The sequence below is a fragment of the Lathyrus oleraceus genome, chromosome 5, assembly GCF_024323335.1.
Source record: "Lathyrus oleraceus cultivar Zhongwan6 chromosome 5, CAAS_Psat_ZW6_1.0, whole genome shotgun sequence".
Taxonomy (NCBI): Eukaryota; Viridiplantae; Streptophyta; class Magnoliopsida; order Fabales; family Fabaceae; genus Lathyrus; species Lathyrus oleraceus.
In genome coordinates, this window is record NC_066583.1 from 616,499,734 (window position 1) to 616,516,653 (window position 16,920).

Sequence of the window (16,920 nt, forward strand, 5' to 3'; positions counted from 1 at the left end):
TTATAATGACTTTTACATATTATTCTCCATATTAACATAACAAATTGGAGGTGCAAGTGGTTAATGGGCCTAACGGAATATCAACTGACTACTTCATACAAATCTAACTTCTATAATGCTATAAAAAATGAATTAAAAGATTAATACAGTAAATAATACTAAAACAATCTAAACTTCATCAAATTAAAAAATAAACAATAAATTGAAAAGAGAAAAGAAAAGAGTTAATTGGTGTCTCTCTCTAAGACATTGTTTCTGCATTTTTCATACTCCCTTTTCCTAATAATCAACATCAACAGCAAATCACAACATAATCTTCACAATATTTACCTAGTTCAAATACAAGGTGAAGCCAGCAGGACACAATGCAATCGATATCAAATTCATGATGGCTACATAGTGTGATAAAAAATAAAACAGAGTAGCAACCATTCTATACACTATTTATTGATCAAAGTATGACATAAAGCCAACAAATATGCAACACAGTGACAGTAAAATCAAAGAGAAACAACTCAATACAATTATTTAGATAAATTATCTACAAGAATTTACAAGGCAATCAATCATGACACAGTATAATTGAATCGTAAACGTATAATCTCGATCATGTATGATGTGGTATCATGGAAACTTCATATCAATTGCACACATACCAAACAGAAATTGTAACAACACAACTTTATACAATGTCGAATACCAAAAGCAGAGCTAAAATTGAGACATTACCGCAATCAAGGAGACGATGTTATTATTGTGCCGAGTGTACCGTAAACGAGGATATCAGCTTTGTCGGAAAGTTGTCGTAGAGATCGTGACGAGTGTTATGTTGTTGGGTTATTGTTAATCATGACGTGACCTTCGCCTTGTGTATCTCTTTACCATTGTCGGAGGAATAAGCCAGATAAATAAGGTGAAAATCGCTTTATGAGCGCAGCTGCTACAACGGGTCGTGTCGCGGTTTTCTCGATGGAAATTTGTTGTCAGTCCGGTGACGTTACATTCAGATCCTTTGAGTTTGTTGTTTTTTTTACTCTCTCTTTTTACTCGATAAAAGGTTCTGTCATGGATCAGAAGCGAGGTGATGAGGGTTCATCGGTTGGAAATCGTGGCGATGGCGCAGATGAAACAGATGGAGTGTAGGTTGGATACGGTGGGTCACGGACGAAATGGCGTGGTCGGATGTTGTGAGTGACGGTGGTAGTTTCGGTAGTTTCCGACGGATTGAGGGTTGTGTCGACGTCGAAAACTAGATCGTGGAGGTACGGGAATGAAAGGGTGTTGAGGGTGAGGAGGAAACGGTTGGTTTCGATTTCGACGGCAGATTGTTGGTGGTGGTTGACACGCTGGCGCGTAGGTTCTTTAGGGAGAAGAAGAGGTCTTGGTTATTTCTTATTTTTTCTCTTTTTTATTTTTGTTGAGAGAGAGACCAGAGGATTAAAAAGAGTCTCCTTCCCCTTTTCTTCTTTTCTTTTTTTATTTTTCTTTATAACCGTTAGAAAGAGGAGATAAGTTTTTTCTTCTTTCTCCCCAAGGCTCCTCTTTTTTGTCCTTTTCCAAAAGGAATCCTCCCCAAATCTAGTGTGGTCCGCCTGGGTATGACCAAATGGAAGGATGATCATGACCATGTGGTTACGAGACATTGGAGGACGAAATATTTTTGTTAAAATTGTTAGTTGTCCATGAGGATGACGCGTGCCATAGTTTTAATGGAGTTTGATTCTTTTTATTTTGTTATTTAATTATTTACATTAGGATTATTTGATTGGTTGAATTTAAAATTGACAAAGATTGCTAATGAGAACCGTTGATTAATTTGAATTAATGGTTCAGATTAAATCAAAGATGCACAAACAATTTCAAATGACAAAGTTACCCCTTTTAGATGTTTTAATAGATTTAAAATAATTTAAACCAATTAAATCAAATAAAATTCACAACCTCGGAAATAAAATGTGATAAAATTAAAATAAAAACATGGAAAACTCTATTTACTTAATCCGACTATTTTGGCGAAAGAATAAAAATAAAACGACTAAAAATGAATAAAACTCGGGCGAAAATTTGCTCGAAAAATTAAACCGGACGCACTAAAATGATCAGCATGAAATAAACTTATTGAAAAAATACAGCGTTTCTTTTAATTTTGAAATAAATTTTCACCTGTTAAAAGGCTCAGACGGGTCAGAATGCGACCGAAACTATCGCTGAAAAATATAACGAGCACACCAGGTCAAACTACGTGATCCGTAGATTAATAATATTGGCTTCTGCAAGTTTAATTTTGAAACTTTTTACCCGATGATTTTGCACGTTCTTGAGAAATGATTTAACCAATTTGTCTGTATTTTCAATAAGTTTATTCCGACTGATATTTCATGCATTATTCATGATGAAATGCATGTCATGCTGTGTATATGATGCAAATAAAAAATGAAATCAAATTTACGGAAATTTAAAAATGTCTGGACAAAATTGGGGTACGACAGCTGCCCCTATTTAATTATCTTGAACTAGAAGGTAAGAATGACAACGGTCTTCATACATTCGTGGTGGGAGGTAATTAAATACGAAAGGACCCAAATTTTGTCCTTTGAGATGCAATGGAGAAATGCAGAAAGAAAATGCAACGAGTTCTAACAGCACCAAGGTAATAGGGGGTAGAACGTCAGATCAATGCCAACCTTTAAGTCGACACTCAAATCTTTGCAAAGGTCGCTACCGATGTGAGGGCAAAAACTGAACGGGTTTTCTGGCACCAAAAGGATGACATTAGAATTAATTTCCATCACCAAAAGGATGATAGTAATTCATCACAAGTTCCAGGATTGTCATCACCAAAAGGATGATGGAATACCAAGCTTCAAAGGTAGTCATCACCAACAGGATGATGGTAAGATTAATAACCAAACTTGCTGTCACCAAAAGGATGAAAGTCAGACGCAATAAAATTCAAATATTTCCATCACCAAAAGGATGATGATTATTCTGATAAAGCTTTCCGCTACCGAAAGGATAGTAGCAAGACTACCAGCGAAAGGATGATAGTTAACTCATCAAGTTCGAAGATCACCGTCACCAAAAGGATGAGGGTAAGATCCAACAACAAAACTTGTTATCACCAAAAGGATGATAATAAGTCAACGATCACCAATGATCACCATCACCAAAAGGGTGAAGGTACGACCAAACGAAAAAACTCGTTATCACCAAAAGGATGATAATAAGTCAATAACTTTAATGATCACCATCACCAAAAGGATAAAGGTAAGATCGAATAACAGAACTTGTTACCACCAAAAGGATGATAATAAGTCAATGATCACCATCACCAAAAGGATGAAGGTAAAATCGAACAACCAAACTCGTTACCACCAAAAGGATGATAATAAGTCAACAATCCCAATGATCACCATCACCAAAAGGATGAAGGTAAGAACAAAACTAAAACTTGTTACCACCAAAAGGATGATAATAAGTCGGCAGTCACCATCACCAAAAGGATTAAGGTACTATAAACAACAGAACTCGTTATCACCAACAGGATGATAATAAGTCTTAATGACTTAAATGATCATCATCACCAAAAGGATGAAGGTACTATAATCACAGAACTCGTTATCGCCAAAAGGATGATAATAAGTTTTAAAGACTTAAATGATCACCATCACCAAAAGGATGAACGTACTATAAACACAAAACTCGATATCACCAAAAGGATGATAATAAGTTACAATAACTTAAACGATCACCATCACCAAAAGGATGAAGGTAAAAATTAAAACAAAACTTGTTACCACCAAAATGATGATAATGAGTCAACAATCACCATCACCAAAAGGGTGAAGATGAAACTAATAACAAAACTTATTATCATCAAAAGGATGATAATAAGTCATAACAACTCAGATGATCATCGTCACCAAAAGGATGAAGGTGAGAACAAAACTTCAAAACTTGTTACCACCAAAAGGATGATAATAAGTCAACGATCACTATCACCAAAATGATGAAGGTATTATCAAGCAACAAAACTTATTACCACCAAAAGGATGATAAAAAGTCAACAGCCACCATCACCAAAAGGATGAAGGTAAGATTTAAACAACAAAACTTGTTACCACCAAAAGGATGATAATAAGTCAATAACTTTAAATATCATTGACACCAAAAAGATGACAGTAAGATAAAACAAACAGAACTTGTTATCACCAAAAGGATGATAATAAGTCACAACATTCTGATGACCACCATTACCAAAAGGATGAAGGTAATATCAACCGCAAAAATTACTGATACCAAAAGGCTGACCGTAGAGCTAAACTTTCCAAACGTTGCAATCACCGAAAGGATGATAGCTTAAAGCAAACTCCATAATTTCTATCACCAAAAGGATGATGTTTAGATCGAACTGGACGCCATCACCAAAAGGATGATGATTAAACATAATAACAAAGATCACCATCAACAAAAGGATGATGGTTGAACCAAAATGACAAGGATCCCTATCACCACAAGGATCGCCGACACCAAAAGGATGACGGTAAGCTGTAATAATTGCAGAGGTCGCCATTCACCAAAATGATGAAGGTTGGGTCAAAACTTCAAGGATCGCCGACACCAAAAGGATGAAGGTAAGATCACAAATGTCAAGGACTTACCATTACCAAAACTATAACGTTTATTGTAAACAGGACGATGATCATTATTCATCAAGGGACTTTCACCAAAAGGATGATATTAGGAAAAACCTGTTGGAAAATCAGACTACCAACAAAGGTTCAAATAGGATGGACTTGTCGGGTAGTATTGGAGCATTACTGGATGAGACTTGCTTGGGGGTATCAACAACAAAAGGTTGCATAAGAATATTCTCTGGGGAGATGTAATTTTCATTAACAAAAGGTTACAGGAAACAACTCGTTGAGGGACGTTCAACGCGAAACAAGGTAGGTGTTTAAAGAAACAATGTTTGACTTAGTTAAGGATAACATCTTATCAACAAAAGGTTAAAGAATGTGACTAAATGGGGAACGCTCGATAATAGGGGACATGACCTTGCTTAGGGAAGATAACAATGACTCAACTGAAGGTTGACTTGGATGCCTACGACTAAACCTTGGATCTTGATTCGTGCTATATGCATGAATGATATGTGTGCAATGATGCATGGTATACTTTTATTTTGGAAATGTTATGCATGAAATGACGCATGTGATGCATGAGATGCATGTTTGAATGCGAAGGATGATTAGTTTGTTTGGGATTGCCCCCCCCCCCCCCCTTTCAAAGGCGATATATTTTCTGGAGACCAATGCTGGTTGTATTTGTTTTTGTATGGATACCAGAAAGGTGGACTTTGGTTTTTCTGGTAACTGTCAATGTGGGTTGGACTATTGATTGGTGGGGGATCTGACTTCCCGACACTCGGTAGTCGATGATGTGATAATCGAACAAATGGGTGTGGATACTCTCGGTGCCCCGAGTTTGTTCTCTTGTTGATATATTGTGTATTTGTCTTTGAGACGATCTCGATTCTTCTTCTGAGATGTCTGGCCAGCCTATAACTGAGCATAGCGTCATGATCAACGCATGATGATTATGGCTTTGAGGTTCCCCAAGGATTCTTGTCAACATATGATGTTGTACTAGCGTGAACTTTTGACATTTTGGTTGCAAGCTCAGACACTCTCCAGTGTCCGACACAGTCTGCTAGGCCGACTTGAAGATATGGAGGGAACTTGCCCCTTGCAACTTGCCTTGCCCCAGTCTGTAGGGTATTCAAAGGAATTCTCCTTGAAAGGAAACCCTTAGGAGTAATTATCCCATGACATGGTCTGAGTCTGTTTCCTCCAACGTCTGACTCTTGCAATGGTCTTCCCCTGATTAGCCTTTGAGGGACTTGCCCCAGACGGGCTGAGTATTGAAGTGTTTTTCCTCCCTGATCAACCGATGCTTGGAGATTTGTCTTGTACTGACTACTTCTTAAGTCAAACATAATTAGAAGATGCCATGCCCCTGATTCATAGGATTATGAGATGGTTTTGTCTTGTGTTGGCACCAACGATCAAGTACCTTTTGAATTGCCCCTTGTTGGAATTTCCTGATGTCAAGTACTGACTGACAGTCAAGAATTGTTATTCAAGAAATGGTGATTTTAATGCAATAGTTATGCAAGTTTTTGAAAAACAATCATTCATTTTGGGATTGTTGTGGTAGTGTGTGACGAGTGGACCCTGAGTCCAAACGCGGTGTTGATTTTATCTAGCGTATGAGTGATATAGTGAGAATAGAATATTAGCAAATCTCTAGGAGTCAGCTTACGCAACCTTGTTGTAGTATGCTTTCAGAATAAACCCTACTTCAGTTAGGTCTTTTGAAGGTTGTAACGTGGCTTGGTTCACGGTTATTGAAACGAAAAGATATAAGGCTCAAAGTTTATTTTAAACCACCCCTTCTTCATGATGATCTCCAATCCTACATCCAGTTAATTCGACACACACTTCACTTTTACAAGAGTTCAACAGTGTAAGATCTCTTGAAATGACAATCATCCTATTTTGTTCTTCATGGCTATTGGTGACCCTTTGATTTTGGTATGGTGGTCACTGATTCTTGTTTTGTTTTGTTGAGGACTTTCATTATCTCTTTTGATTTTTGTTTTGATCCCTAACTTTTGCATGGACCGCTTGTTGAAGGTTTAATCCATCGGGATTGCCCCAGTTTTTGCCTAAGTCACCTTTTAAGGTGTTTGACTTAGCGGGCTCTTTCTTTGATTTTTTTGGAAATTATGACTGCCAAGTCATTGGTCATTGAAGAACAACTGACATAAAATTTGGATTGGTATGGTTCCTTCGACACTTCGGGATGTGTGCGAAGAATATCATGTGATTGATCCTTGTATCGGATATTTCATCTTGTAATTCATATGTGAAGTCAGATTAACTGAACACTACCCTGGCCCAGGTTAAGTGTAAGGGTTTTGTAGATCCAAAAGAAATTCCTACTTCTAGGCTAGAAGTGGTTGACTAGGGATTAACTCCTTATCTCTCCAGTGTTTGGGGTTTTGAAACAATGCTTGTACATCATTAGCAGGATCTTATCTGAAATCATACAATCAACAATTATGAGTATTTCGTTTTCGTCATCCTCCTTCCAACATTTACTAACAATAGTGTGATAAAGAAGGTGACGTGGAAAAGTATGTGTGTTGTGCTTTGCAAAATGCAATAATATGAGTGAATATGAAAGATTGATTCAGAACAAATACAAATAAGACCAAATACAAATAACAATGTTTAAAGCATACAGTACTTAGACAAACAAGAACAAATTACAAGAGTGCGAAATAGTAAAATTGGCATAATGATTGCCTTCATTGAATGAAACAAACCTTTATCTCTTGATGCTTCATTTGGGAATTGTTCTACTCATTTAGGCCGGTGTAAAGCTTTATCTTCGAGCTTCACTCTGCCCCGCATGCGCCGACATGGGGTTTGTTGCAACATTTGGCCTAACTGGCGTGAAACAAACTGCCTTACTATCAATCAAGTCTTGAACCTTATAATTAAAGGACGTGCAATTCTCCATTGTGTGCCCTGGGGCACCCATATGATACTCGCAATGAGCATTGGTGTCATAGCCTGGTGGATAGGATGGAGTTGCAGGCGTTAGCTCCTCCAAAACAATTGATCCATCCTTTAGCAGGTAGGGAAGGATCTTGCTGTACGATATTGGCAGAGGATCAAAATGTCTTTCTGGCCTCCTTACCCTCTGCTGGTTAGGTTGACGTTATTGTGAAGCACGTTGCTGTTGATTATGATGTGGCTGCTGGTAAGCTGGTTGTTGATACGGATGTTGATATTGTTGTTGATATGATTGCTGATATGGTGGCTGATATGGTGTTGGGATGATAGCTGCAGTCTGATGGTAAGGCATAGGAACATATGGAGGTGCCTTATATCCTCCTCCTCCCATTATGGCATTGGCCTAACCCTCTGGCTTCTTTGGGAGATTGGGATAAGGTTTCTTTATCCCACCTGAAGCATTGGCGGCGCAAGGTAGCTTTCCTTTCCTGATCTAGCTCTCAATTTGTTCCCCCACAGAAACAACCTCAGCAAAAGTTGGGAAGCTGGATCCTACCATTTTCTCCATGTATTGGGTATGCAGAGTTCCCATAAACATATCAATCAGTTCCTTATCGAGGAGAGGAGGTTGGACACGAGCTGCAAGCTCTCTCCACCGTTATGCGTATTCCTTGAATGATTCGTTGTTGCGTTGAGTCATGTCTTGCAGCTGGGTGCGATTGGGTGCTAGATCAGTATTGTACTGATAATGCCTAAGGAAGGCTTCAGCGAGATCTCTCCATGATTGGACCTGTCCTCTTTCTAGCTGCATATACCACTCCAAGGATGCCCCACTGAGACTATCTTGGAAGTAATGAATCAGGAGTTGATCATTACTAATATGGGCAGTAAGCTATGAGGTGAGTTCTAGGACAGCTAATCCCTTTGTACTTGTCAAAGTCTGGGACTTTGAATTTCTGCGGAATCACCAGACCTGGCACCAAGCACATATCGACGGCGTCCAAACTGGGAGTAGTGTGGACTTCCAAAGACTTGAATTTCTCTTCCAAAGCATAGAGTCTCTCAGCAGTTGGGTCTAGGAGACCTCCAACAACGGGCTTGACGGGTTGTGGCATGAAGAAAGAATCATACAGATCTTCATCACCCATCACGGATCCGTGTCGATTAGATGTAGAAGAATGCCCATGAGGGTTCTCATTGTCCATTGGAATAGGAATAGCGATCGGTCCTCCTCTAGGCTGGACAGGGTTACCGTCAAGGTTAGTCACTCCAGGGATGCTAAGCGATGGCGATCCAAACTGAGCAACAAATTTTCTAGTTTCGGCGCTAGTCTCAGCATCTTTTTCCTTCTAAGCTAAGAGCGACATGGTCTCAAGCAAGCGATCCATCTTTTCCTGCATGGAGTCAATGTTTGTCCTCATCAAAACCTGGTTTGCTTCAAGTTGTTCGAGTGTCATATTATAGTTGCGACGTGTCTCGTACCGGTGTCGAGTAGTCAGCGTTACTGAACAAAGAGTGGAATATGGTGTAAGTTTTTGTTTTTGGACAATGATATGTAATGCATGTTGATGATATGCAAATGCATGAAATTTTGCCATGTTTTTCCCAAAGGAATACAAATACTCAAGATCATTCATATGTTGGGTACATCAGGATAACAGGAAGAAGCACGGGTTTCTCTGATTACTAGAAATTCACAAAGGTATGTTATAAAGTTATGTTTTCAAGGAAGGAACTTAGACTCATGGATCATGTTCAAAACTTCCTCGCAATAATGGGCTAGCCACATCGTGATGGGAGTTATGAACTGATCTAATATAAGTGGGATTCTTGTATTGTTTGAACAGGGTGTAGACCCTTCGGTTCAATACTACACAATCGCCAATCACGAAAACAAAACTTGGGTTTAAGGCGAGGTCCCTAGAGTCACGGATCGTATTTAGAATTTCCCCACAATAATGGGCTAGCCATATTATGATGGAAACTCCAAACAGATCTACTCTAGGTGGAGTCTTCATATTGTTTCAACGAGGTGTATACCTCTCGGTTCAATACTACACAACTCCGGGTTCTAGGTTCTTCTCAAAGCTCGGGTACGGAGCTTATCTCACAACATATATCAAGTCCCATATCAAAGTATCAGAACAAATTACATACAACACAAGCAACCAGAATAAGATACAGAGAAACAACATGGAAGAAAAGAATATCTTTTAACAGTCATAGCAAAATCAGACTAAGTTAGGCTAGACTCTCTCTTGCTTGGAGCAACGTCCCCAGCAGAGTCGCCATCTGTCGCACCTCGAAAAAAATGTGATCCCTCGCGATGGAAGTAGAAAAAATTGTTAGTTCAAACAGAGTCACCACCGAACTTTATTCATTCCAATTAAAGAATATGAAAATATCAATAAAACCTTTAATAAAAATAGAATAATGGTCGTCGCAACCATATTCGGGTTCGGGAGTCGATTACGCAAGGGGAAGGTATTAGCACCCCTCACGTTCGTTGTACTCAACGGGAACCTTTTAGTCCAATTTGCTATTTGACTGTTAGTTGACTGTTATTCGCTTTCTTCGAGTAATTTGAAATATTGAAAAGAGATGGATGGGAACCTCAGAAGAGGGAAAAGGGAGGTTTATTATTAGTGTGCTCGTGAAGATACAACAATCTCCTGTCTACGTATCCTTATGGTGCAATAAGGAAATCAGAGCATTCGTAGTTCGGGGACTACGATTTGGTTGGTGTTTTTTAATGAACGACTGTGTAGATCACGTTCTAAAGGCTAAACGTTGGCTTGTCTACTCTCGGTGGAGGCTTAAGCATTGGTTTGTCGTTTGCATTAGAAAGGATTTACAGTGTTATTTTTTGAAAAGGGTTTTGGTCACGCGGGGGTGACACGTTGAATTAATATGTTAGATGTTTTGCTTGACTGGTTTCGATCGCACGGGGAGAGAATTTAGGTTTAATGTATTTGGTATTTTAGAAGAACGACAAAAGATTGAGCAATGTGGTGCACACCAATCGTTCAAATCTTTCGAGGAATAACAAGGCGAACGCCTTCTACTCCCTTTTCGTTCGAATTATTTTTGAAAGTTTGTTTGCGGATGTCGAATATGCACGGTAGTGAGGCGTGCGCCTCTCACTCGCTTATTCTAGAAATAATGAGGCGTGGGCCACTTATTCCCCTATCCAAATTTATTTAGCGTGTTTTAAATCGGAAGTCGATAATTTGAGCAATGTGGCGAGCACCAATTATTCAAATAATCGAGAGATGGTGAGGCGAACGCCTCCCATCTTTTATCATCCGATATTTAATTTATAAAAACGTGTTTTTAGATGTTGTATTAATTTTAAGCTTGTACGATTAAGGTTTCGATCGGAAGTCGAGAATTCGATTAATATGGCGTACGCCAATTATTCGAACAATCGAGAGATAATGAGGCGAACGCCACACATCCTCTTAATATCTGAAATTTAGAATTAAAAGGTTTTAGAATTTATGGTTGTTTTAGAAGAAATGATTTGATTATTGTGGTTGAAGTTTTAATCGAGAGTCGGTGACTTGAGCAATATGGCGAGCGCCAATCATTCAATCATCCGAGAGATAGTGAGGCGAACGTCTCCCATCCTTTTATCATCCGGAACTTAATTTATAAACTATATGTCTTTAGTGGTTATACTGATTGGCTTAAAAAATTAGCTTTAAGTTCGTAAGATTACGGCTTTAATCGAAAATCGATACTTTGAGCAATATGACGAGCGTGAATCATTCAAGAACTTGAGAAATAGTGAAGCGAACGCTTACTATACTCTTCTTCATCCAAAGTTTAATTTTTAAAAAAATAAAGTCTTTAGAAATCTTAATTAGGGAAAGTGATTTGAATTTGTAAGTTTTTTAGGGTCTTAATTGAATGACAAAAATTCGAGCAATGTGGCAAACACCAATTATTCGAATAATCGAGAGATAGTGAAGCGGACGTTTACTATTCTCCTTTTCATCCAAAAATTAATTTAAAGAATAAAGTCCTTTAGAATTGTATTGATTTAAAAAGAAAATGATTTGAATTTTGTGTGATTAATTAGAAATACTCGGCATTGGACCAAGATATTCGCTTATGAGTGAGATGGAGTGAGTTTTGGTTTAGAAATAAATGCGAAAAGGTGATACTAAAAGAAATCGAGTTTAAAATGAACCACTTGGCACTAAACCACGGTTTTGTTTATGAACAAGATTGGAAGAATTTAGTTTGAAAATTATTGTGAAATTGTCATAGTAATCAATATTTAATTAATCAAAAATTATTAATTAGAACTTAACTAAACCACTTAATTAATATAACCAAAATTAATTATTAAAAATTATTTGATTAAATCAAACACTTGATGTAATTAAAATCAATTATCAAAATTAACTAATCTAAATAAATTTTAATTGACAATTTAGCTTAATTAAAAAAGATTGAAATGAATAAATCACAATATGCTCCAAACCGGTTTGTTCATAGCGGCAATGAGGTCGATGTGTCATATGTAAGGATCCAAACGCGGTGAAATATCGTGTTGATGTATTGAAGTTTTTGGGTGGCATAACGACATGTAAAAGTCGAATCCATATATTTATCCTAACTTTATCATAATGAAAGCCAAGCAAACAACATAGATTTATTTATAATGACTTTTACATATTATTCTCCATATTAACATAACAAATGGGAGGTGCAAGTGGTTAATGGGCCTAACGGAATATCAACCGACTACTTCATCCAAATCTAACTTCCATAATGCTAGAAAAAAATGAATTAAAAGATTAATATAGTAAATAATACTAAAACAATCTAAACTTCATCAAATTAAAAAATAAACAATAAATTGAAAAGAGAAAAGAAAAGAGTTAATTGGTGTCTCTCTCCAAGACATTGTTTCTGCATTTTTCATACTCCCTTTTTCCTAATAATCAACATCAACAGCAAATCACAACATAATCTTCACAATATTTACCTAACTCAAATACAAGGTGAAGCCAGCAGGACACAATGCAATCGATATCAAATTCATGTTGGCTACATAGTATGATGAAAAAGAAACGGAGTAGAAACCATTCTATATACTATTTATTGATCAAAGTATGACATAAAGCCAACAAATATGCAACACAGTGACAGTAAAATCAAAGAGAAACAACTCAATACAATTATTTAGATAGTTTATAAATTATCTACAAGAATTTACAAGGCAATCAATCGTGACCATGTATGATGTGGTATCGTGAAAACTTCATATCAATTGCACACACACCAAACAGAAATTATAACAACACAACTTTATACAATGTTGAATACCAAAAATAGAGCTAAAATTGAGACATTACCCTAATCAAGGAGATGATGTTATTGTTGTGCCGAGTGTACCGTAAACGAGGATATCGGCTTTGTCGGAAAGTTATCATAGAGATCGCGACAAGTGTTGTGTTGTTGGGTTATTGTTAATCATGATGTGACCTTCGCCTTGTGCATCACTTTACCATTGTCGGAGGAATAAGCCAGATAAATGAGGTGAAAATCGCTTTATGAGCGCAACTGCTACAACAGGTCGTGTCGCGGTTTTCTCGATGGAAATTTGTTATCAGTCCGGTGACGTTACGTTCAGATCCTTTGAGTTTTTTTTTTACTCTCTCTTTTTACTCCACAAAAGGTTCTGTCATGGATCGGAAGCGAGGTGATGGGGGTTCATTGGTTGGAAATCATGGCGATGGCGCAGATGAAGCGGATAGAGTATGGGTCGGATATAGTAGGTCACGGACGAAACGACATGGTCAGATATTGTGAGTGACGGTGGTAGTTTTGGTAGTTTCCGGCGGATTGAGGGTTGTGTCGGCGTAGAAAACTAGATCTTGGAGGTAGGGGAATGGAAGGGTGTTACGGGTGAGGAGGAAACTGTTGGTTTCGATTTCGATGGCGGATTGTTGGTGGTGGTTGAGACGCCGACGCGTAGGTTCTTTAGGGAGAAGAAGAGGTCTTGGTTATTTCTTTTTTTTTTCTCTTTTTAATTTTCATTGAGAGAGAGACCAGATGATTAAAAAGAGTCTCCTTCCCCTTTTCTTCTTTTCCTTTTTTATTTTTCTTTATAACCGTTAGAAAGAGGAGAGAAGTTTTTTCTTCTTTCTCCTTAAGGCTCCTCTTTTTTGTCCTTTCCCAAAAGGAATCCTCTCCAAATCTAGTGTGGTCCGCCCGGGTATCACCAAATGGAAGGATGATCATGACCACGTGGCTACTAGACATTGGAGGAAGAAAGATTTTTTTTTAAATTGCTAGCTGTCCATGAGGGTGACGCGTGCCACAGTTTTAATGGAGTTTGATTCTTTTGATTTTGTTATTTAACTATTTACATTAGGATTATTTGATTGGTTGAATTTAAAATTGACAAAGATTGCTAATGAGAACCGTTGATTAATTTGAATTAATGGTTCAGATTAAATCAAAGAAGCACAAACAATTTCAAATGACAAAGTTACCCCTTTTAGATGTTTTAATAGGTTTAAAATAATTTAAACCAATTAAATGAAATAAAATTCACAACCTCGGAAATAAAATGTGATAAAATTAAAATAAGAATATGGAAAATTCTATTTACTTAATCTAACTATTTTGGCGAAAGAATAAAAATACAATGACTAAAAATGAATAAAACTCGGGCGAAAATTTGCTCGAAAAATTAAACCGGACGCATTAAAATGATCAGTATGAAATAAACTTATTGAAAAAATACAGTGTTTCTTTTAATTTTGAAATAAATTTTCACCGGTTAAAAGGCTCATACGGGTCAGAATGCGACCGAAACAGTCGCTGAAAAATATAACGAGCACACCAGGTCAAACTACGTGATCCGTAGATTAATAATACTGGATTCTGCAAGTTTAATTTCGAAACTTTTTACCCGCTAATTTTGCACGTTCTTGAGAAATGATTTAACCAATTTGTCTGTATTTTCAATAAGTTTATTCCGACTGATATTTCAGGCATTATTCATGATGAAATGCATGTCATGCTGTGCATATGATGCAAATAAAAAATGAAATCAAATTTACGAAAATTTAAAAATGTCTGGACAAAATTGGGGTACGACACATGGCTATATAACTTTAGTGTGCACTTCTACTAGGGAAACCCCTTATTCTCTTGTATATGGAATGGAGGTTGTTTTGCCTGTTGAAGTTGAAATTCCCTCTCTAAGAGTCATCATGGAAATATATCTCGATGAAGCTGAATGGGTGAAATACAGATATGATCAGTTGAATCTCATTGAAGAGAAGTGTTTGATGTCCGTCTACCATGGTCAATTGTACCAAAGATGCCTCAAAAGAGCTTTTGATAAGAAGGTTCTCCCACACTTGTACCAAGCAGATGAACTCGTACTCAAGAGATACTCTCATATACACTCGGATCCTCGAGGAAAGTGAACTCCCAACTTTGAAGGAACATTTGTTGTCAAAAAGGCCTTCTCAGGACGGGATCTCAGTCTCACCATAATGGATGGGGATGACCTACCGACGCTAGTGAATTCAGATACAGTCAAAAAATATTATGCCTAGAAAAAAAAGGCGAATACAAAACCCGCTAGATTGGAATTTGCAGGAACCAATCTAGGAAGAGATGGTTATCCCTATGGATCTAAAAAAAAGAAATGTCCATGCAAAAGTTAGGGATAAAACAAAAAAATATATATACAAGCCCACTAAGTTAAAAACCCGAAAGGCCGACTTAGGCAAAAATGGGTATCCGAGTGGACAAAAGAATAAAAATTTCATGCAAAAGTTAGGGATAAAGGCATTTGACTGTGTCTCTTGAGCTTATCTCATCATCATCTTGACTTCAAATAGTATCAGATTAATCCAATCATCGTCAACCAAAGCAAAGTGTTAGAGCCCAGTGCTACAGTGAATAACAACCAATGTTGTAATCATTGGAAAATCAAACAAATTTGCCATTTCCATTTACCTTGTTTTTAAAAAAAATTCAAACTGCTCTTTAAGGATTTTTGCATCTTTGTACACACCTCATATGTACAAAATTTTCACAATCAATGAAATTCAGTCAATATTTAGTTAGTTCTTTTATTTTTTTGTATTTTGTTTACAAAATAACTGCCAATCTTGATTACATAATACTATAAAACTTTAAGAATAATAAAAGCTAAATCAAGAGAAACAATTTATGCATTGATTTGACTATTGAAAGTTCCCCAATGGACGATCTGTAGGCTACAGTAAGCACTTGCCGCACGAACAGAACTACTCAGTTAGACCAAACATTTGTTTTCCCCAAGCAAAGTCAGATGGAAGTCCTTAGCCAGTTGGAATGTACCAGCAACAGTAATAATAAAAAGCTCTACATTGCATGTTCTCTAGTGTGTATACTGACGAGTCAAAGTCTACCTTTCACCATAGAAAAGCCTCACCTTGCTGCCCAATAATTCGTATTGCATGTGCATCATGAAAACAATCATACATTGCATACATCATGCATATCAAGCATTTCTCTTTGCATCTGATCTATCTCTCCGGCGGAATATTTTAGTCAATCCCCAACAGACCAAACTAGCAAGTTTAATTGCTTCTCATTACACTTACCTTTCAACACAACTCCTTTTCAACGGATAAATTTTCGGTTATTTATGTATTTAATCCTCTTCTACCTTGAACACCCGAAACACTAACACAATTTGCACCTTCAGGTTTAAGATGATTAAATAGGGGCAATTGTCATACCCCAAAATTTACCCTCCATTTTCCTAACTTTTTATTAGTTTCATTTGCATACATGAAATCATATCATGCATCATCATAACTTTAGCATAACCTTTTCGTTTGGTCATGTATTCACAAGCATGGCCACATTCTTTGTTTAATCTTAACATTATGGTTGTTTCACTTTGATTCACTTATCAAGTAACCAAAGCATCAATAAGAGATGATACTTGTTTGTTAATTTGTTCATGCATGTGTTCATGCCTCAATTCAAGACAAAACAAGAGGTCATTTTGGTCAAGAAAGATGCAAGTGTAGTTCATTGATTCAAGAGTGGTTCATGTGTTTATTTCCATGCCATTTCATCCAATCTTCAAGCCCTCCTCAAATATCATTCAATCCTTAATCAAGTTCTCTTTAAGGGATACTTGTTCCATCATCATTTTGGCTTGGGATGCAAGAAAACTTCAAGTTTGCACAAGTTGACACAAGTTTGGTTGACCTAATTTGCAAGTATGGCTTACTTTTGGTCCAAACCCCATAACTTCTTCATTTTTCAACCAATTGATAAGATTCTTTGACCCAAATGT

The 16,920-nt window shown here is 37.1% G+C and overlaps 1 long non-coding RNA gene across 1 annotated transcript; it reads right to left on the bottom strand.

Moving 5' to 3' along the window:
- Nucleotides 1-491: 491 nt before the first annotated feature.
- LOC127083539 (uncharacterized) lies at nucleotides 492-13,666 on the bottom strand. Its single transcript, XR_007788461.1, has 2 exons — nucleotides 13,086-13,666; nucleotides 492-859 (listed from the first exon to the last, which is right to left on the bottom strand). It is a non-coding gene; the product is annotated as an uncharacterized LOC127083539 (long non-coding RNA).
- Between the last annotated feature and the right edge of the window lie 3,254 nt (nucleotides 13,667-16,920).